Below are 21,857 nucleotides of genomic sequence, written 5' to 3'. Positions count from 1 at the left end.
TTTTGGCCCCCATCGTTTGCACTGCAAGTTCAAAATTAGTGCTAGGCAACGGTCCGTAGATTCATTAATCTTTCGCGGTACAAGTGTGCCTGCTAGGCGCAAGTCCAGTCAAGTACTCTTGTCTAAAATTGCTGTGAAACTTGAAAACTCTAACGACAAGAAAAATTCCAAGTCGTTCGAAAAATTTTGTCGCTCTCACCTCTTGTATATTATATATTTCAGTTCGAAAAATACTGAAAATCTAAATATAATTGCGTAACGTAACCGTTAATGACATTCGGATCTTTTTACATATAAAAGACGAAAAAAAATTCCCTAAAATGTATCATCCACTTTTCAAGTAATAATTCCTCTCGACTTGGATGAAACTTTCTTCGGCAAGGCAAATTCGTGTTAAGTACACGCGCTACTCTCCTGTTATTTAAATAATAATAATCCTAATCTCACTGGATCAGTGAGAAAGAGAATGAGTCCGTAATCAGTCGGACAAAAATCGACGACGGCGCTAACAGGCCGTCACGAACAACGACCGTCCAACATTAACATTTCACTTTGAAACTTTCACTTTCAAGTAAAAAGACAGACGCTAACGGGGCTACGTCGAAGCGAAGATAACGAGAACGTTTAACATGCAAATACCGTAACGGGTACGTAAACGGCCGCGAATCGCGAATCGCGTCCTCTGCAAAAACCGAAATGTTGCGATCTAGGTAAGTCGGTCGCTGCTGCTTTCTTGTTGAACCTTCAGACGACTGCTTCCTAGGAAACCACCAGCTATATTTCCATTTTCAACGAGGAAATCATCAAGGATTAACATTTTATTTTAATTCGAGTTTAGTTTTAAAACAATTCCGTTTGACAGACAACGTAAATAAAACAAGGAAAGAAAGTAAGAAAAAAGAAGAAAGAAACTATTGGAAATCGATCGAGAAGCAGGATGTTCCGTTGGTCGGCGGAAGCGTGTTCGATGCTGAACGTGAATAAACCGGATGATATTTCTAGCCGGTACATACACGGGTATACTGGGTCGACGGACGATGCCTGACCACGGAAAATAATGAACAGGTCAACCGAGATCGGCCAGTATTGACACTCTGTGTTCATTTACATCGTAATGACGCCAAAGTGTCAGTATTGTCAAGCGCACGGTAACACGGCGGCACAGCGACACGGCTGACAGAAACGGAGTAGAGAACGGAGAAAGAGGAAATCGAGGGACGGGTAGAGAGATTTAGCGGTTGGCTAAACAAATTATCGCATTTCGATAACGAGGCCACTACTCTCGGTAAAGCCGGACCCACCCTACATACACGGGGTTAAATCACTCGTTTCGTTCTAGAAGCGAACAAGTGTCATATTGAAAAATGATCGTTCAGAGATGATGATGTCGGAAAGAAAAAATGATTAGAGCCCCTGTAAATGTACCAGCTATTTCTATCATGAAATATTCAAAGTTCAATGTAAAGATAAAGTGGTGTTATCTTGGAAAGGAAGCGCTGTTTTTCATCCAGACCTGTTTTTCATCCTGAGTAAAAGTAGTTTTCCCAGCTATTATTTTCTTGTCACTCTGTACAGTATAGACTCTCTATAGTCTATAGTCTATAATCTATAGTCTATAGTCTATAGTCTATAGTCTATAGTCTATAGTAATAGATTTTACTATAATTAGGTGGTTGTGAAGCGAACAGTGCCGGATGTAAATACCTGCACACGTTGCTATCGCAAATGTTGGTTCCGTTGCAGTTGGTTGCGAACAACGTATAAACTCGTTAAGGAAGTTCGCACAGGCCAGGCTGCTGTTATTATACTAGACGCGGATTGACGATCGCGTCGGATAGTTTCCGTAAACTTTTTCTTTTTTTTTCTTTGCGGCTTACCCTCCGTAGATATTATTAATTAAAATATTACGTCGGTTACGAGAGCCAGTTCGATCGATCACGATCTCCAGTTTATTTATACCTGCTTTAACAAACATACAAGCTGTTTCATAACATGTGAGAGAAAAACTTGACATGAACGATGGTTATATTTAACTTAGCCTTCAAGTTGCAGTTATTTTCGAAAACAAGCTTAAGTAGGACAGCCAGGTATTTTTCCAACTTTTTTCATTGTCTCTTTGAGTGTCTCCTACTTGAAATGAAACAACCAGTATACGTATATGTAAATACGTGGGAACGTAATCGACGCTGAACCGGTAATTAATTGCACACGGTTAATATCATGCGCGTGAAACGGAAGCGAGTTGCGCGTCACCGATGCGATGCCCTGCCCTGCCCTGATACACTCTGCACGAGTGCAGAGCTACGCTCCTGACAACGACCCCTGACCTGGGCCAACTGGCGGTGCAGTGACGTTGCGGCGTGACGTCACCGAGTGCATCTCTGACGTCAAGAGGGTGCGGACCAACAGAGTGGGGGCAATCTCGTCCAGGTGAAACATTTTACGAATTAGGTCAAGTTGCTTAAACTCTCCTCTCATCCTTCTCCATTTCATTAGCTTATCATTTAACTTTTTATCTTTCTTTCCTTTTCTCTTTTGAAGATTATCGATAAAATTTAGAAGGATACTCGTCGAAATACGATAAACAGGAGCTGGTCTCGTTTTCGTCGAATCGTCGCGTCGCGTCGTCGCGAGTCGTTAACGCTGTTTTCTCGTCGAGCAATATGTATACACTTTGACTGGTGGTTGGTATAATAAATCGAGCAAACTTCTTGTCCGCTTTCTGGCCGCAACAGGAAGTCGGAACAGAACCTTTGATCCGTTCGACCTCGAACCGTCCAAACGGAAACGCGGCTCCACGAGATTATTGGAAATAAAAGTAGCCACGCGGTAAATTGAATGTGTCCCGATAGAAGCGAATGAAACGATTTCCCTCAAAGCGCGGTCAACTTACTTTAAAGAGTGAATTGCATTGCACACCGAGCAGAGCAAACCACCTTCGCCCCAAACTTTATACGATCGATTTAAACGTGATACGCCCATCGTTTTATTAATAATATTTACAGGAAAATACCGTATACCATAGATACCATAGATATCTCTGCATTCTCTGAACATTTTATGGCTTCCACCTTCCTTTTGTCGAAAATATCGTGATCTGTTACAGTCAATTGAAGGTAACCCAATCTAATGCATTTCTCAAATTTCTCGAGTCGTGTGCTCACACACACACACACACACACACACACACACACACCATTTCCCATCTATTTTTCTATTTCCAGCTGTGTAGTGTCGGTTCCTTTAAAACAATAACACATCCCTCTTGATTCCTCCCTTTTCTACCCTTCTTTCTCCCTCGTTTCATCTTTTTTTCTACACACGTCGCTCTCGTTTATTCTCCGATTTTCTTTCGGTCGCTCGTTGTTTTGTCCTGTTTCCACTACACTCGCTCCTCTTCTTATTTCTCCCTTTTTTTTTTTCGCTGAAATCAATAACGGTACCTGAGCCGACCAACCAGAACAGGTCAAGTGGCCATCCGCGCCTCTGTAACCGCTTGGCGATTACTGGGTAATATTAACGAGCTAGTTTCGGCTAGATCCGAGCGAGAAATCGCCGAGTCAGCTGATTGGGATCACGCTTTGTTCCGTTTCGACGAGGTCGATGCTCGCAGTCGAAGCCGTAATACACCGCTCTATTCGGCTTGGACGGACGAGTTATTAGTTGGTGCTCTATCTTCGCCACCTCTATTCAACTTCGTATCATCGAAATGCTGAGAAGCTAGGAACGTCGTTGCTTCGACACGGTGAAGCTTTGCTTCTTTCTTGTCTACGTCACGTTAACTTGTCATCAGAGGGACATTTGCAACATCCACAGCTATTTCCTCTTGGCTCTCGTGTCATTCGCGATGCAATATGATATCAATTTCTAGTTGAAAATTTGATGACCAGATAAAATGGCTGATTCTTTATTGAAATAAACAATGCATCAAACGATTTACATATATTATATATTATGACATTGGACTTTTCGATTCGAGACCAGATGGAAATACTTTTTGTTGGCACGAGACAAATAGGTATACTCGTCTGATTAGAAACGAATGAAACACAGGGTTGCAGTTTGACTAGGATACGTTAATAACGGCCATTATCGTGCACGGCACGTGGCTGTTTCGCATGATCCTTTATCTTCCTACACCTCGAGATAAAGTACCTTCCTATTCCTCGGCTATCGATACTCACATGAATATCGCTAGCGTTTTCTCACGGCGATATCGATATCGACATCGACGGATCCATTAACCGGCATGAATCATTTGCACCTGAATCGTTTCTACAAGGATATTGTACATACTTGCTCGTAGTTGATCGCGTTTAAATAAAAATTAAAAAATTTGAAATTACAAATCTGTTTTGGCCACTTTTAATCAGACAGTTTACAAAAAAGCTGAAATACGATGGACGTTCACTCGTTCACGCGTAGCTTCAGGTGGCGCATGCAAATGTTATCGACACGACGATTTTGCTTGTAAGTATTTCGACGGTAAAACAGAAGAACCGCTTTTTCGCTTTGCCTCCTTCTTTCAGTCACCAGCTTTCTTTCCACAGAGCGGCAATAGAGCAGACTTTTTTCACGGTTCGCTCTCGATTTACGGCCTCTTAATAAAAGACCCGACACCTTTACACCGGAAGTCCCGTGAACCGTCTAACTTATAGCCCCATCCATACTGCACGTACATCCGCGAGATTGCGATTATTACGACAGCTTTAGCGAACCTTTTCGACCGACTGATCCGTTCCGTATATATAGGGAGGAGATATAAAAGGGCGGTTGCCGGGAACACGATATCGGCTACAAATTGTTCGGCCAGTTACGTTCACATAAATAAGCAACGACGGATTCGTTGCGCAAAGGGATAACACAGAGGGGTAGGTAGAGAATTGCTTTTACGACGAATTTTTTTATCTTTTCTCGAACGATTCGCGTGTGCGCTACGATTGTTTATTTAAAACACTGCAAAAATCGTTGTCATTAAGAAAATGCAGCAAATAAATTACTTTGACTTGTCAGAACGTCTCAACATGTTTTTACCCTGGAATCTCCTCTTTTTTTCTATATAGTATCTGTGACAAAATGAAAGGGTTGCAATCTGGAAGAACAAGCCAGATACAATTTCCTCGGTACGGTATCGACATGTACGAATCGAGCGAATCGGGCAAAATATAACCCATCGATTCGTCGAGTTATAGTCGATCCCAGTGCTTTCCGTGTTTTTGACATCGCTCCACGAAAAAAACGGCAAAACGGCACACGTGCTTCCCCGTTAGGAAAACGCGACGACGCTCCTTTGCTGCCCCTTAAACGCGAAAAGAAGACGCGAGCCGCTCCGACGCGAAATTTTCGATAACTCGTATCACACGTGGTAAACACGAACAAGAAACACGAGTGACACGAGACGCGAGACGGGATAAATACACGTCGTTGCTGGATCGTTTTGGCTCGCAAACCGCGCCGTAAATTTAACTCGCCGCAAAAGGGGCTGTTAAAGCGGCGGAATTAAGAGAAACAGCCATTAAACTGCGAGAATGGCCAGGTTTCGACGAGCATCGTGTTTTAGAGTCGATGCCAGAAACGAAAGAAAAATAAAATTCCAAGTCAAAGTAATAATGCTTTGATACCCCGTTTGATGCTATCAAGAATTATCAAGTTGAAAATGAAAAAAAAGAAGCATTTCAGTCAAAGTAAAACAGTGAAATGGTTCAAGAGTAGCTACCTTTCTTCTCTATTTTCACGTAGAATTCTACCTCTCCTCTACCTTCTACTGTGATCGAATTTTCAAACATTCAACTTTTGAATTAATTCGCTACTGTTTTAATTCTTGCTGTCTGGAAACGATCTCTTCTAAATTTAATTCTACATTCTCTTTCACGACAGATTTGGTGAAAAACGATATCAAGAGATCACTCATTATTCCGTCACACGATGAAAGAGCAAAGTTCGGATTTACGTGGAAAATTCGGCTGCTAGAGGCAGCACGTTCCCAGGGAAATACATTTGTTTGCAGAGAGTTCGTCTCGCGCGTGCACGGAATTGCAGGAATCGCGAGAGATGCAGTGACTCCACGCGTGTCCACGCGAAAACGTATATTATCTCTACGAGAAAGAGAGAGAACACGAGTATCGGTCTCGACTTTCACGTAAAATTTCACCCTTCCTCCCTACAGTTAAAGCATAGATAGCGTGCCTTTTTTATATGGAACTGTGCTCCATTTTCTATTGCAAGCCATGTTTGTAACAAGTAATCCGTATATTTAAGAAATTGCTTTAAAAAAAAATAATAGCACAACGAAATACGATAAAATTCGGTGAAACACCTGGATGATGCTTGTGGTTGGTTCGGACAGACCAAAAGTGGGTGCGGTGCTTCTCGAATGTTCAGCTTCTGCGCATCGTTTCGCGCCGAACTCGCGGCCACACACCGCTATTAGCTTCTGAACATCTTCGTTCAGTAATTTACATTTTGAATTATTATACCCTACATAAGTAGGTACCAGTTGCTTTCTTCGCGCGAATTATTCGACCCGCTGGCAAAATAGAACGGGGCAGAAAGGTAAGAACCGCAGAGTCTGGGGTTCCATTGCACTTTTCAACCTCTGCCGCGAAAATTCGTTCTGGACAGATTTTTTCAAATTTATGTTCACTGCGTTTTAGCTTTAACCCACGCCCCAGCATTCGCGTCACACGGATTATCCTTGGCTCGGCGCAGCTCGGCGCGGCTCGGCTTCAATTTAAACGTCGCTATAATCCGATAATTCTCTCCTTTGTGCGTAAACGAAAAAAATCAGCCGGTTGGATAACATTTCATATTACAGAAATTCTCTCTGTAATTATCGATGCTCGAATGACCGCCTCCTATAACATAATTCGACCTTGTTTGTGTTTACCCCGAAGGTTTCGTACAAGAGCTTGCAAGCACGAGCTTGCTTTCGATCAAGTTTACGTCGCAGCCGCAGATTATCCCCGAAAGTCCACGATCGTCACGAAACAGAGGTAGACTAACGACGTTGATCCTTCAAAATGCAGAACGGGCTAAAATGACAGAGACAGCTGCTACGGTAACTGTGTTGTTTAAAACTTTCGAAGAATTAATTAGACATCAGCAACCTCTCTGAACTTTGCTAACGTTATCGAATGTTAGGGATTTTTCACTTTTCAAAGAAAAATGATATCGTGGGAGTGAGAGGAACGTTGAAAAAAAGAAAAAAAAGATGATGGCGAGGGTAAACTAGGGCTGGATACATTTTCGCGAGAAAGAAGCGAAAGGTCCTTTTAAAGGATCCCTGAAAGCACGAATAAATCACGTCCCAGCGGGTTTTCCCTCTGTCCTGGACTGGTATCAGCAACGGGTAGCCGAGGGGATAAACGCGAGGATATGCCATGCACGTACAGGTTGCGTCAAAAATAATGGTCGAACGTTAAACGAATCGAAAAGATTACGAAAAGATTACGAAAAGATTACGAAAAGATGCGTTTGCAAATTTTTCAACTCCGGCCAGACGAATTCATTCTACGCGCGTTTAGCTTTCACGCATGGTATAACAAAAACAAAGCGATCAATCCAATTATCTTGATAATTATTGTTTCGATTTTGATCGGTTGAAAAGTTGGATAAATTGTAGGTATTCGTTGTTACGAAGAATTTCACGAAGAAAGCCATTATCAGGGATGATAATACGAAGAAGCGAAGAAAATTCGGCAGAGAATCAAGCCGAAACGTTTCGTTCATTTGAACGAAACGTTCTGTCTGTCCAAATTGGAGAAGCCACGATATTAAATTTCAGTTAACCGATTCGCTGGCGTAACTCGCCAGCTACCGCGTAACCGAAACCACTCGACTAACTCCATAAATATCGATTTTCCCCGAAAACGATACCGTTCCTTCCTACAGGGTTTCAACTTTTTAACATCTTTTCACCCTACGTGTCTTTTTCATTTTTTCATTATCCTTTGGCATACTCGTAAGTGTCCTAAATGGAATAGTGACAAATTGCTGCACACTCCTGTTCATTTCCCCTCTATTTGTTCTCTACTTGTTCTGAAGAAGCAAGAACAACGCGTGTTAGCAGAGGCTGAATAAAGAATCGACCCATGGTGCAATTTCGAGGCTTGATTCGCGGTATAAAATAAAAAAATCCGCTGTTTCCTGGTCAATTGGCAATAGCCAGACACGCGTCGCAACAATTGCTTTTCCCGTCTGGGAATTAACGCGGCAACAGCATCAATTTTCGTCACGCTGACCGCCCATTGTTACCGGACAAACAATTAACGCCGTTGTCGTTCATTTCGTCGAAAAGTTTTCCGCCAACTGTCGCTTGTGTCGCGACAAGGCCCACGACAAGGCCTGCGACACACGAAATGAAACACGTGGAGCCTGATAGAGATAGAAAACGCGTAATGGAAGGATACGTTCGCGATACGTTTGAAAGAACGATTAATATGAGAAAAATTTCGATCGAGGCTATAGGTACCCTCTCCACATACTTTTATGCTTTTTGATGCTCATCCGCTTAGTTGTTATAATATTTTCCGTGAAAAGCCAGTCGTTCGGCTAGGCGCATTGAAATTTATTGTTCGCGAGTCATTAGAAGGCGAAAAATACCAGTACGATACGACGCGACGCGACGCGATGCGACGTCGGCCATTAAGGGACCGAGCTTTTCCCTCCGGTTTCCGTTCGAGATGAAAATCTAGTGTATTTCACGCGGAATCACTTTAACATTAACGGATAAATTTGATATAAGTAGGAGGTACCTAATTATAATCGAGGAAAGAACGATCGAGACGGTTAATTATCGCTCGTGCACCGAAATCATAAGGATGGCTGCATCAACGAAAGGGTACCTACTTGAGTATGCGCGAGCAATGGTCGTCGACACGAAAACTGCAATTTACAACATATTGAGCAAACTCACCTCCTCCTGCAGACAGCTCCAGGCCCTCCCTTCTCGTAACTTGGTCCTGTAACAAAGTAACAACGATCCAATTACCGCATCGTCCGGGTTGTGGATTTTTCTTAAACATTAATAAATTACGTCGCGTACTAATTTCCATAAAACTTTTCGATGGGTACAAATACATATAAAATCGGGATTTTGTTAGTTTAAACAAAAAAGAAGAAAAAAACGTGGGTAAATTTTCAATGCAACGAAAGGTGAAATAAAGTTTCGTGCCCTAAGGGTCAAGTAAAAAAGTATTGGGAATAGCGTGCCTGTTAATCGACCTTGGGATATCAAACCGATATTATCGAATCGATAATAGCAGAGGGTTGAAAGCGAAAGAAGGGCCAGCTACTAGCTCGACCTTTCCGCCGCTCCGCACCGCGCCGCACCGCGCCGCACCGCGCCCCGCGTCTTTGGAATTCGAGTCCAGTAATTGCCGCGGCAATTACCGCGAATTACTCAGATAATTACCATCATTATGCGGTGCAGTAATTTTGGTAATTACCGCAGTAAATCGTAAGCTCCGATTGCAAGCTCTACCGAGGAATCGGTACAGTTTTAAGAAATGTCGGCGTATGTGTTTACGATGTAGCCCCCCATTAATCCCTTCGCTTGAGATTTTTATAACGATTCACTATGAATTATCACGTGAGACAAAAGAGATTAGAAAAAAACTGAAATCGATAAAGCCTATTCTACGCGGACGTCCAAAATTGGCGGTTGCAGATCCGAGAAGGGAAATCTGCTTCGACGACTGCATACGTAACGAGTCTCGTGCGAGTTGACTGGCAAAAGACCGGTTCCTGAAAATTCTGAAAGCTATGAAAGTTTTATGACACGCTAGCAAAGACGCCGCGCCGCGCCGGAAAAAGCGCTACCGAGAGACGAGGGTAACTCCTATGATTTTTTCCTTTTGCACTACCAACATCGATTCTGGATATCGTAACCCAACCCACCAAGAAGATAGAACAGGAGGTTTTTATTAATATCCTTTCTTTCCGTAATTCTGATAGTCAAGAATAGGGCTAAGAAGTAGGTCTCAGCAGCTCTGTTACAGCGATTTCAAATTCCGTGTTCGCAGCGCCATTCACCTGACCCCGTAGTGTTCGCGAAATTTATGAATACTCTCCACCCTCCACTCGAAACTATATTTGGAGATCCCGAGGATACAAGAAAAACCATCAATCTCAGCGACCCAGTTTTGCAGGCGAAAGGCGAGCACGTCCAAGCGGGCCGAGAGTCGAGAATCTTTCCGGCCTGGGGTGCCGTTTATGAGCGAACTGTTCTCAAACTGTTTCGTAAGAAAGATAAATAGACGCTTTTGATAAAACTCGCTCGACAATGAAGCAAAGAGACCCAGTGAATTTCATTATTAAACAAGCTCTGATTTATCGTGTCGCAGCAGCTAGCTACTTTGCTTTGAAAGATTTGGAAAATTCGCTAGTAGCTGGTTGTGGTCATCCGAATCGAAAACGAAAACGAAAACGAAAACGAATTTCTCTACACCAATTCCTTACCCTGGAACCTCTCAATTTACTAAGACTCTATCTTGCTTGCTTTCTACTACAATATCATTTCCTTTCCAAGTAACGCAAGAGTGATAAATTTCATGAAACATGCGACCATTGAAGTGTTAACGATCGTATACCCTATGGTACAGTTTAGAGGAACAAATTGGAAATTGGAATAAACAGTGAACAAACATAGAGAGAATCGAAAAAAATATTGACGCGAGACTATCAAACGAATGTCGGTTTTAAACTTGGTGCAATTAGTTGGGCTTGAAAAACGGAGAATCAAAGGGTCAAATCGGATTCATTCCGGACACATAGGTATACATAGGTATACTACATAGATAGGTACGATATACATACATATATGGTAGCTTCGATTCGTTCGATTCGTTCGATTCGTTGCGCGTATTTCCTATTCAAGCGTTGAATGAAAAACGATCAGCAAAGAGGATCGAGGGGTTCTCCTAATCAAGACGTAAGCCATTTTCAATAGGAAGTTTACGGAAGGGTTCGTTTGGTAAAAAGTCGTACAGGTTAGCGAAACGAAAGAATCCAGTTTGTTCGTATGCAGGTAAATCGCAAGAAGGGCAGTATTCGTGCTTTTTCAACGTTTAAAGTCTCGAGCCTCGCCGCGGTGAGCACTCGAGCCCCGAGTTGCTTCCTTTCACCGGCTTCTCTACTCGACGACGAACCAACCCTGCCGCCCGCCAGTGCTCACTTCGTTTCCACGTATGCGTCGTATTTAATCCACGTTTTACGGTTGGCCGGCTCCGAGCGTGATTCAATTAGGAGAAGCGAGGCTGGTTGGATCCGCTGTCGAGTCGTGTATGTACACACACCGACGTCGATCCACCTTGTTCGCCTCTCCTCCTCGACTCTTGCCAATTCCCCTGTGGACGTACGCGAACCTAAAACGCTATGGGCATCGGAGGAGGGTGGCTCGTAATGTGCCCGTGTTTCCAAATGCTGCCGGGCTACGACGGGAAAAGGAATAATAGCACCGAAAAGGGATGCACGCACCAATTCTCTTTACTTGCTTCAACTCGCTTCAACTCGCTTCAACTCGCTTCGCTCGGAAATTAATTTTCGTACAATTGTTCGCCAACAACGGATTCCTATCGCGCCGCTAACGTGACGGAAGATGGACGTAAGGCTGGATAATTGTTTCGAGACACGGCACGAACCGAACATACCACAATCCACTGCATTTCATTCGTTTCTCATTCTTCTTTTTCCATGTTAAAATAGATTCTTCTAGCGTTCGTTGAATCACGAACATCAGACACCACGCGATTTACAATATTGCCTCTCTCTAGGTGGTTCGAACTTGAGTCATGCAACCTAATCCTAGATTGCACCTTGCTTCATCACGAATACCAAGATTCCCCGATGTCTATCGGCTTCGTCGTATCCCAGACCATCGATCACCAATTAAATACTTTCCGATTAGACTACTGACGATGAATACGACTTAAACCGAAAATCTTGATACAGTAAGTGTAAAAATACACTTACTGTATAAAGCAAAGAAAAAATATACATATTAAATTATTCTATTTTAATTCCTCTGCCCTTTTTAATTCTTTTCAAGGCAAGGCACAAAGTAAAGGGAACAACGCAGAGAATTATGGTATCGTATATGGTAGTACGAGACACGGTTACAGGTAACTCGTTGCTTTCAGTGCATCAATTGTCTACGGGAAATGTAGCGACTAATAATGAGTCAAGTGTGTTTGCAAAGTACAATATAAATTTAGCGCAGAGGCCGCGCTAATTTTAACCTATATGTATTTAAGTACTCGTACTTGTCTGCTCGTTGCAGAAAGCACGCGAGTTATGCGTCAAAAGTCAGATTCCCTTGAGAAAGGGAACACGGTTAGCTAGCATTTTTCTTCTTCTCTCCCGAGAACTTGTTATTATATTTTCGGATATCCGTCGAGAAAGTCTCCACCGACTTTAAACTTCTTCCCGCGTTCTTTCACTGTTCTTTTCAGATACTTTTCAGATACTTTTCAGAAACATCCCTCCCTTTTTTCGAATATTTATATTTATACAATAAATTTATTTATTGACACGGTTTAACACCCTTTGCACTCCAACTTTACCTTTCAGCCACAAATTATATCGTATTATTCTGATTCAAGTATCAGTGTCGTAGTTAAAAATAATCAATTTTTATTTCTGATCTGGATCATGAAAGAAAAAAAAACTAAATCGTCATTCCTGTCTGTCCATGTCGCGAGCAAAGTTGACCCAGACGGAGAGTAAAAGCGAGAAGGAAGAGGAAGGGGAAGAGGAAGAGAAGAAGGCGAGGAATCCCCGCGGGGATGAAAGGTCGCAAGGGTGAATTCCTTCGTGGACGGGGTTAGGTCTGGCAGTATGGAATTACGAAGTTTAAGATAAAATGGATTCGCGGAATCTGAAATAGAAAATTCCCTGGCTAATACCGTCGCGAGATTCTCATTCTCCGCGCATAACCTTTGTCATTCGAGGACTTGGTTTTCTTTCGTATCCAGGAAAGTCGGTCTCCTTCTGTATGAGAAAGAGAAAGAGAAAGAGAAAGAGAAAGAGAAAGAGAAAGAGAAAGAGAAAGAAAGAAAAGAAATGGTCGAACGTGGATAAAATCGGTCGAGTTCCTTCGAACCGTTTCCCTTCCGCGTTCCTCTTCTATCGCTCGCAACAACTCGAAACTGCTTCCTTATCGCAATCTTAAATTTCAATTTCTCTTAAACAATATGCAGTCTTGGAAATTACGATTTCTATAATTACTTAAATTGCTAATCGTTAATTGAAAATTCTCATTCCATTCTTAACCGGAAATGTTAATGTAAAGGATTAAACGACTACAGTATTAAAAGGGTTAATTACTCCTGGTACCTACGCTGAACTGTTTCTGTTCAGCCAACACCAAGTACGGTATACGAGTACATATTCTCTAACTCGCTAACTCTCTCAAGTATCCTGCTTATATTCTATACATAAACCTATTTCCTTAGTTTCGTAATTCTACAATAACGTTATAGTTTCGTAATAACGTGAATAGCGGTAGAGGTATGCAGCCAATTCTGTCGTAACTAAAAGGGTTAATAGAAAGTGCAATTGGTAAAAAGTTTACTCGTATAAAACGAGAAAAAATAGACGATACAAAAATGTGAAAAACAATTTACGCATCGATTTCTACAGTATATAGTATATACAGAGAAACACAGGGTGAATTCCTCAACCTGCTTTTCATCGATCATACAATTTACAATATACCGCTTGAATTTGATGGCATTCGACAAAATGGCATTCGCGAAAAACAAGTGACTCCAACCGCAAGAAAAACGAGGTAGAAACGAGATAAAAACGAGGCAGGAAAAAGAAAAAGAAAAAGAAAACAATGTACGATTTGAAAGAAAAACAGAACGACGCGACGCGACGGGACTGAGGAAAAAAGAAAAGAGGAAGCGAGGAAAGGAAAGTGGAAACAGTGAGAGGCGGTGAAGAGGTACGAAATCTAGTCGAGGTTCGCATAAATTAATAAGGTACATGCTTCTGGTGAAACGAGGGTGAGGCTGACGTCACCGGCCGCGGCATGGCAGTCGAGTACACAGACAACGTTTCGAGTAGGGTGGAAAACAGGAGGAGGATGGGAAGAGGAGAGAGTGAATTATATCGGGAACCACTAACACACCGACTTTTTTTCCAGTCCAACAGTGCAGAGACAGAGCCCTTATATGTGTATGTACACGATGCACTCGGGCCGCTTCCCCGCTAATCGGATTTTTGCACCCCTGACCAAGAGGAAAACCTCGAACCAGCACCGGGCGAAATCGCTTCTCTCGGATAATGCAGCACCCCGAAAAAAAAGAGAGAGAGAGAAAAAAGTGTTTCCTGAACGAAAGCTTCGACTAGAAGGGTGGTTGTCGTGGACGGGAGAAAGGGCAAACTTGCCTTTAAATCCTCGGAACTGTTACGGAAAATGTTCCTGCTCGATAAAACAAGCGATTTCTAATTCGATTCTGAAACATTAAGTACTCTCTGCCGGCTGAAGGGTTATTTTCATCCAACCGAGGGGTCGTTGACCCGATTTCCGTCTGACCTAAGCCTGGGTCAACGTGCCACAAAGCACACGGTGGTGCAGTACGTGCAGTACGTGCAGTACAAAATTAATGAATTCGGACCAACTGATCGATCCAAACATTTTCGAATTATTTAAGGACAAGTGAAGCTGTAAACTGTAAACAATTATTTGCTTCTGTTGCGAATCAAGGCGAGCCTACACTTTCCATCCCGGGGTTAATCATTTGCAATTACAACCTTGATTACACCTCTATATCCGTTTTATTCTTGTCGTCGTGCCTCCCTTCTTTCTACGCGTTCGAACGAACCCCGTCTACGTCTAATTTAATCGCACCAATTAAGAGAGACTTCGAAGAGAAAGGGCAAAGTAAGGATTCGAAGGAAATCGAGAAATTAATATTTCTACGGCTCAGCGAGTTCGGAATAAAAGCATACCCAGAAGGAAAGTGGGAAGGGTAAAAGTTGGAAGAGATTCGTAAGAGAATAATTAACAGTCGCTGCATAAAACCCAATCGAGACGTCGCGTCGCGACGTCGAGAGAAGACGATTCGTAAGAGAAAAGAAAGGAAAACAGACGACTGGCTGAATGAACGACAAAGAGATTCAAGTTATGTACTTACTCCGTTCGTAACAACAGTGAACCATTCTACGCGACGCGACGCGACGCGACGGCAACAAGATTATCCCACGAAAACTATACTTGGAAATTATTTTTGTTTTTTTTTCCCTATCAAAAAGGCCTAGACATTTTACAGGAAACTTTTTCCTGCACGCTTTATTACAGGAATATTCCAAGATAAGTACCACGAGCGTGCTTCTAAGTGTGTGTAGCTCCGTGTATGCATTAAGGGATATTACCTTGGCCCTCAAGGGATTTCAGAGCTTCGCCACAGGGTGGACCGCTGTATTCAACATAGTATACGGCATACACGGTTTCAGAGTGCTCTACCTGCTACCGTGGTAGCTGTGTACAAATATTAACTTGATTTATCTGAAAGCGAACTTGGTTAGTAGCTCATAAGATGCACCGTAGCGTGTTCAAAGTTTAGAAATGTATCTCTTTACTAGCCCACTTATTTTTTTCTCTTTATGAAACATTTAGTATTTTCTTGAAATATAAGATAAAGTTTCTTGTAGAAACCTCTAAATTGTATGCTTGAATGCAATAATCTGGCTAGTTGATGAGAAAAACGATGCTTTCAGAGTTCCATTTAGGGTGGGAGAGGCAAGAAAAGGGGGAACAATTGATGGACTTCGAACAAGGGACGATAGGATATAAACGCATTATAGAATAACGAGATGGCAGCTGCGAGAAAAAGTCTTACCCATAGAATTCACCTGTATGTATGGACGCGTGTTCTTGTTCAAACGGGACAATCATCGATATCTACCGTTTATTGTAACCTGTAGTTTATTGTACTGTAGTGATTTACACTACAGTGGTTCTCTTTGTTTTTATTACACATTTAAGTAGACTTTGAACGCATTAACGAGACTACGCATCTAGTTTGATAGGTACAGAAATTAAGCAGAAATCTCTGCTGAGCTGATTAATTATCGATGCAAACTCGTCGGGAGCTGGCCAACCCTGTATATCTGTAGTAAAGCGATACATATCGGTAAGACCGGGTCGCGATCTCGTCACGCCTATTACCGTTAGCGAGCCTTGTCAACACCGTTTCTATGAACGCATCAGGAGGAATGATAAGACAGCCTGGAGTCGATAAGGAAATGGGTCGACTATTATCGTTTCGAGAAATGTACATGAAATCGATGCTGTTTCATGAATGTCTCCAATTACATGTTGAAGGTAAAGTGATGAAAAACTAAAGAGTTATAGCATGTCTTATATGTAAGCGTACTATACATATGTATGTATGTGTCGTAGCACGTATGGACTTTTCTACTGTGGCGCACACGTTTCCATCCTATGCTCGTACTATTGTAGCTCTTTCTACTCTGTTCATTCACAAATCACGTGTTAATCCTTCCGATACAAACTCGGCTGTCAATGACGTGTAGTTACGTACACAATATGGGTTAAACGGACTTTTAATTCGATAGAAAAAAAAAGGTTCGTAAAGGTGCAGTTTGTTTCATTAAAACGTGTCCAATATACATACTACTATTTATTTTCTCGCCAGGTCGGAGCGAAAGGAAAATGTTTGCTTTAATTTTACATTTCTTTCTGGCGTCTGATGTAATTCTGAAATTGTAATTTGCTGAAATGAAAAAAAATTCTTCCTAAGTACATACTACTTGTGGGCACCACCATGGCAGCATTTACGACAGCTACAAGTAGGTATATTCGAAGAACGATCGAACCGTCTTATATTCGGGGCATGAGGAGAGAAAGAGAGCTACCTTCGTACTTTCGTCCCCGCGATCCCATCCCCGTTATTATCTATCGATATCAGCCCTCTTTAGTCGTCCCACCGATTATTCCCGCCATCTCATTCATCGCGCAAATATCCGCCGATAATAATCATTTCCCTTTCCATCGATCTGCTTGAAAATAAAGGTTCGATGAAGAGCGTGCAATTTAAAAGTTTCACTCGCTCTACCTTGAATTTCACAACGCCTGCAGAAGCTGAAGCTGCACGTAGCGCCATCGATTAACTTTTAATGCATTTTCAAAACTCGGTTAATCAAAATTCTCATCCATAGAATTAATCTCTCGTCTGGCAACGATTTCGATTCTTTTCTTGTCTTGGATAATAACTTTATTATCCAAGTTTTAGACGTTCCTTTATAGTACATATGTAGGTATATTGTTTTTTCCCCAATTAAAAATATATTTCTAAAATTAAATTTCTCCTACATAATCAACGGAGACTAGCGCTTCAGTTGACTTTTCACAGTCCCGTTTTCAGCCCACGGTTATATGTAGGTATGTATGTATGTATGTATGTACATAGAAAGGGTGGCAGCGGTTAATCCAACCCCGACGTAGGAACGACTCCCATTAGGTGCCGCTAATCATTCCGTTAATCCATCTCTCAACCCTGTTCCACCCTCCCCTTCTGGTCCATCCGTACCGTTACAATCCAATCCCTACCCCCTGCAGTCGGTTTAAAGATAACAAATGTCGGCCGTTTAGGGGCCGCGATTACGACGCGACGCGACGGGCCATTCGTTTCATGCGTCAGAACAGACAACCTAGCCTGTTCGAGGAAACTGAGATTCGGCTTCTATAAAACCTGCTGCCCCTTTTCATTGCTAATCGTCATTAATTACGTTCTTGCTACGTCGTCCTACCAATTCGATCAGACAAAATTTCTTGAAAAATTAGAAGAAGAAAAAATACGAGGATTGTCAGACATCTGGTTCGCGATTATACGCTGAAACAAGTAGCAAACTCGCGTGTCGCGTTCCTCGCAAGAAGTCGTAGTCGTGTCACGTAGAAAGGGAAAAAGTGCGCGGTGTCGAGAAGCGGCGCGGCGTGGCGCGTGAACGGAAACAGCTATTTTTCCCTATTCGGCGACGGAATCTCTGCCGTTGTATACATATACACGACGACGTTCTATATACATTATCGGGGAAAAAAGCGTGGAACGTTTTCGCGTTCGCTACAATGCCTGTCGAAAATGAGTCTCTCTGATTACGGAAACGATTCGTGAACGCACTATCGGTCGTGATATATGTACCTACATAAACTTGATCACTTTTAAACCCTTCTATTATACGATAAAATAAGCAGAAATTCGTGAATACGGTTCGACGGAAACAATGCGTCGATGTCAGGTGCAGTAAGTAAGTAAGTAAGTAAGTAAGTAAGTAAGTAAGTAAGTAAGTAAGGAACGCTAGGTGCACAGACCTGTCAGCCAGAACTTGACAAAAGTTTAGACACTTGCTAATGAGCGGTACACATTTCACCGACACGCGTACTACATCTACTCTCTTCCTTGATCTACGTAAACTAGTCGGTGGTCTGCCACTTCCGCTTAGTTCACGTGTCTCGTACAACCGGTTAGTCGACGCTACACCAGGTCTACTCAACTGACGCTTCCTGGAGAACGAGTATGTACCGTTGCCCGCCCGTGAGTAAAAGCTCGATTACAGTCACGGTCAACGATTGTAAACACTGTGACATCGCAAATCACCGATGAGAAATCCCAAACTTGCTTGAACAAAAACAACAAAAACAACAAAAACAACAAGAACAAAAGTAGATAACCAAAAAGGAAATGGCACGGTTTAACCTTTCCTTTTCATCATTCGCAAAGAAACAATTCCCACAATTGGATAAAATGGTTGATCCCTCGTAAAGAAGAAAATCTTTGCTTCTTCTTGCTTATCCGTGTGAATTTATATGTTGTCGAGTTACCTAATAAAACCTCGTCTTCCTTAAAACCGCACAATTTTCCCAATCATACATCCGAAGCTACGTTTTCAATGCTACGTCAAAACGAAAAAGATCTTTGAAGCACAGATCTTTGCTCGTATCGTCAAGCTTGTAACGATTTTCGCGCTGCTATGCTGCTCCTAAAACGAACCAACCTAAATATGTACTTGCAGTCTTACGAAGATATTCAAAGCAGCCTAAGCACAGCTTCGCTATAATATACTATTTGCCTGCAGGGCGATTTTAACGATTTCCAGACTGGCGAGGCCAGTTTCTCTTTCCTTCGCGCGAATCTCTTATATTCGAGATTCCCTTGGAGAGTCTCGACGCAAATTATAATCTATCGACGCGAGTCTTGTAAAAAAAAAAAACTTTTATACCACGCTTCTGATAGAAAGTTAAATCGAGAAATTTCTTCAAATTGATCGTTACCAACTGAGGACAATGCTGAAAAACTTTCGAGAAGATTACGTCATTTAATACGAGCAGCATCAGAAATGTAAAATAATGAAATAATTAAAAGGAATCCCCGTGAAAAGGAAAGATATTGCAACGGAAGAACAACATCGCGTCAATTTGTGGCCGTTATGTTAGAGCAAAAAGTGAGGAAAGTTCAAAGGGAGGATTAATTTTGAAGAATTCATTTCCGAGACAATTTCCTCGGTTACCAGCACAGTACAGAGAGAGAAAGAGAGGATACTTTTATCAAGGCCAGACAAACGGAACACGAACGCTCCAAGTTCAGATCTTCCTTCGTCCTTGGCACGAGCCCTCGAGGAATTTCAGAGGCAATCCCATTTGCCCTCCTACCATCCCTTCCCCATCTTTCGGCTAACGTTTACGTTACTTCTCCCTTTCCTTCGTCGCTCATCCGACTTGTTTTTCTCTTTCTTTTACGCCTTATCTTCTACTCTCTTTACCAAGGTAAACACAAGACGGTGTAAACCAACGCGACGCGAAGCGACTCTTTGAGAGGCCAAGCTCGGTTCGCGTCATCTTCTTGGCAATCTGTTGAAGCGGATCATAACGCGCATGTCCTCTTAGCCTCGCTCCACGATGAAGACGAAGGTGAAGAGACGAGGGAACAAAAAAGAAAAAAAAAAGAAGAAGAAGAAGATGAAAAGGCGGGCATCGTTGATGCTTTGAAGTCGATGCTTCCGTGATCGTCTCGAGTCCAGAGCGAATCCTAACGCTCGCGTTCTCTTTCTCCGATCTTTTATGCTGATGAACCGGATAGGGGAACCGAAGATCTTGTCTCGATTATTATCACCATTCTCACCGTCACGAATCTCTGACTCCAACTTTTTCAAAGATATAACGTCGCGTACGTTCAGCTCTCGCGTAATGTACTCTCCGTGTACATATTATTTCCCAACGAGACATTTACGCTACCCTTGCATCTTTATGTTTCTTTCAACGTGTTCACTACCACGGACTGCACTGCGAATTTGGTTGAATAATTATAAAAGATTAAAGAAGAATTCTTATCCTGCCTGAGGATACACGTCAGTACCTAATTTGTAAGTAAAATTGTTTAAATTCCTCTGGAGAATAGAAAGGGCCATGAAAGCCGCTGGTCTCGCGAGGACATTACAAGTGTACGCAGAATAAAGCGAAACGGGAACGCGCAAGAAGCAAAATTTCCCGTAATTACTAAATCCCTCTTACGGAAGTTACTTTAAGCCTTCGAATGTACGCTAAACGGAACGGATTTCTCTAGAATGAAACGACGATCGACAATATAGAGAGATTCTTGCGGAAATATTATATTATAGTACACAAAGTTGAAACGCGTGAGCTGTATAAGGGAACGGTAAACTTTCGCGGCTGACTAGCGACGGAGTAATACTACTAGAAAGAAAAAAATTCTCTAACAACTCGATACTTGCTCAACTGAAGCTGACGCAGAAAATTACTTTTCCACCCTGGCGTGAATTGCGTTCGACATTTACAACTTGAAGGTGGTTTTCTTTTTTCATAGCCAGCGTAACCTGTTTGGTCGATAACAAAACAGAAACCCTGAAAGAAAAATATTACTCGTGAAAAGAATTAAAATCGTCCACCCTAGAAATCCTTATGTCTTTCTTTACCAACCTACACATATGATGCATGTACATGTTTCGACCATCGTCCCCTGGTAAATTGTCAAGCACAAGGGTAGTTTTCGCCCAATGTCTGTGCGAGCGTGTAAGAGGCTGCATCGCGAACCCCCTCGAGAGAGTAACGCTTGTAATAATTATGATATTCCGTCACGGGGTGGTTTTCATCCCCTCCGGCCGGCCACCCCCTTTCTCCTCTGCTCGCACCTACGTGCACCCACCTTTGCCGAAACCTCCCTTCACTCTGAACCCCCCAGGGGGTTGGGGCGCGGCCGTGTTTGCTCTATCGACCGCCGACGATTCACGAACTTAACCGAACGTGTCCGAACGCCAACGTGGAAGGGCACCGTGTATCACCCCGTCGCGTCGCGTCGCGTCGCGTCGCGTCCCGTCGCGTCCCGTCGCGTGCCACCCCTCTTTCTCTTCTCTTCTCTTCTCTCTTCTCCGTACTCCTAAAATACCCCTCCGCAATTATTTCTTTTCGGTTTTTCCCTCACCCATGTGGACTTTCCAAGATGACCGCGACGTCCTGACTTTTCGGACGTTTGGCTGGCATAGAAATCGAAGGTAGTTTTACAAGTCGATCTACTTCGAGATCCTAATTTCTTCGCGGGAAAAGTCGACAACTTGCCGTTGTGATTTCGTTAAAAAATATACCAGAATATCTTTCTCTCCGCGACGCGACGCGACGTTCTATCGAGGAAGAATATTTGAATAGCAAGTTAAAATTTCATGAACGCGAATACCAATGACTAAAAAACACTTTGCCGAAGCGGATGTTTCGCTAAAATGAAGAATTCCTCGGGCGTGGAACGCGCGATTACCTCCATCCGTAGACCTTCAATTTACCCTATCCTGTTTTTCGACAGAACAAACCAACTGCAACGTGCTGA

At 42.6% G+C, this 21,857-nt stretch overlaps 1 protein-coding gene across 14 annotated transcripts in view; it reads right to left on the bottom strand.

Annotated features, from left to right (window-relative positions):
- Window positions 1-21,857, bottom strand: part of LOC117607698 (protein turtle) — a 128,374-nt gene that overhangs the window by 71,553 nt on the left and 34,964 nt on the right. For all 14 annotated transcript variants that reach the window (XM_076688873.1, XM_034331681.2, XM_034331690.2 and 11 more), the window contains exon 2: window positions 8,915-8,960. The gene's annotated coding sequence lies outside the window, so the exon portion shown is untranslated. The remainder of the gene's footprint in view (window positions 1-8,914; window positions 8,961-21,857) is intronic.

This window comes from Osmia lignaria, chromosome 6, assembly GCF_051020975.1.
Source record: "Osmia lignaria lignaria isolate PbOS001 chromosome 6, iyOsmLign1, whole genome shotgun sequence".
Taxonomy (NCBI): domain Eukaryota; kingdom Metazoa; phylum Arthropoda; class Insecta; order Hymenoptera; family Megachilidae; genus Osmia; species Osmia lignaria.
Note: the sequence above shows the minus strand (reverse complement) of the source record. Positions and strands in the feature narration are given on the sequence as shown.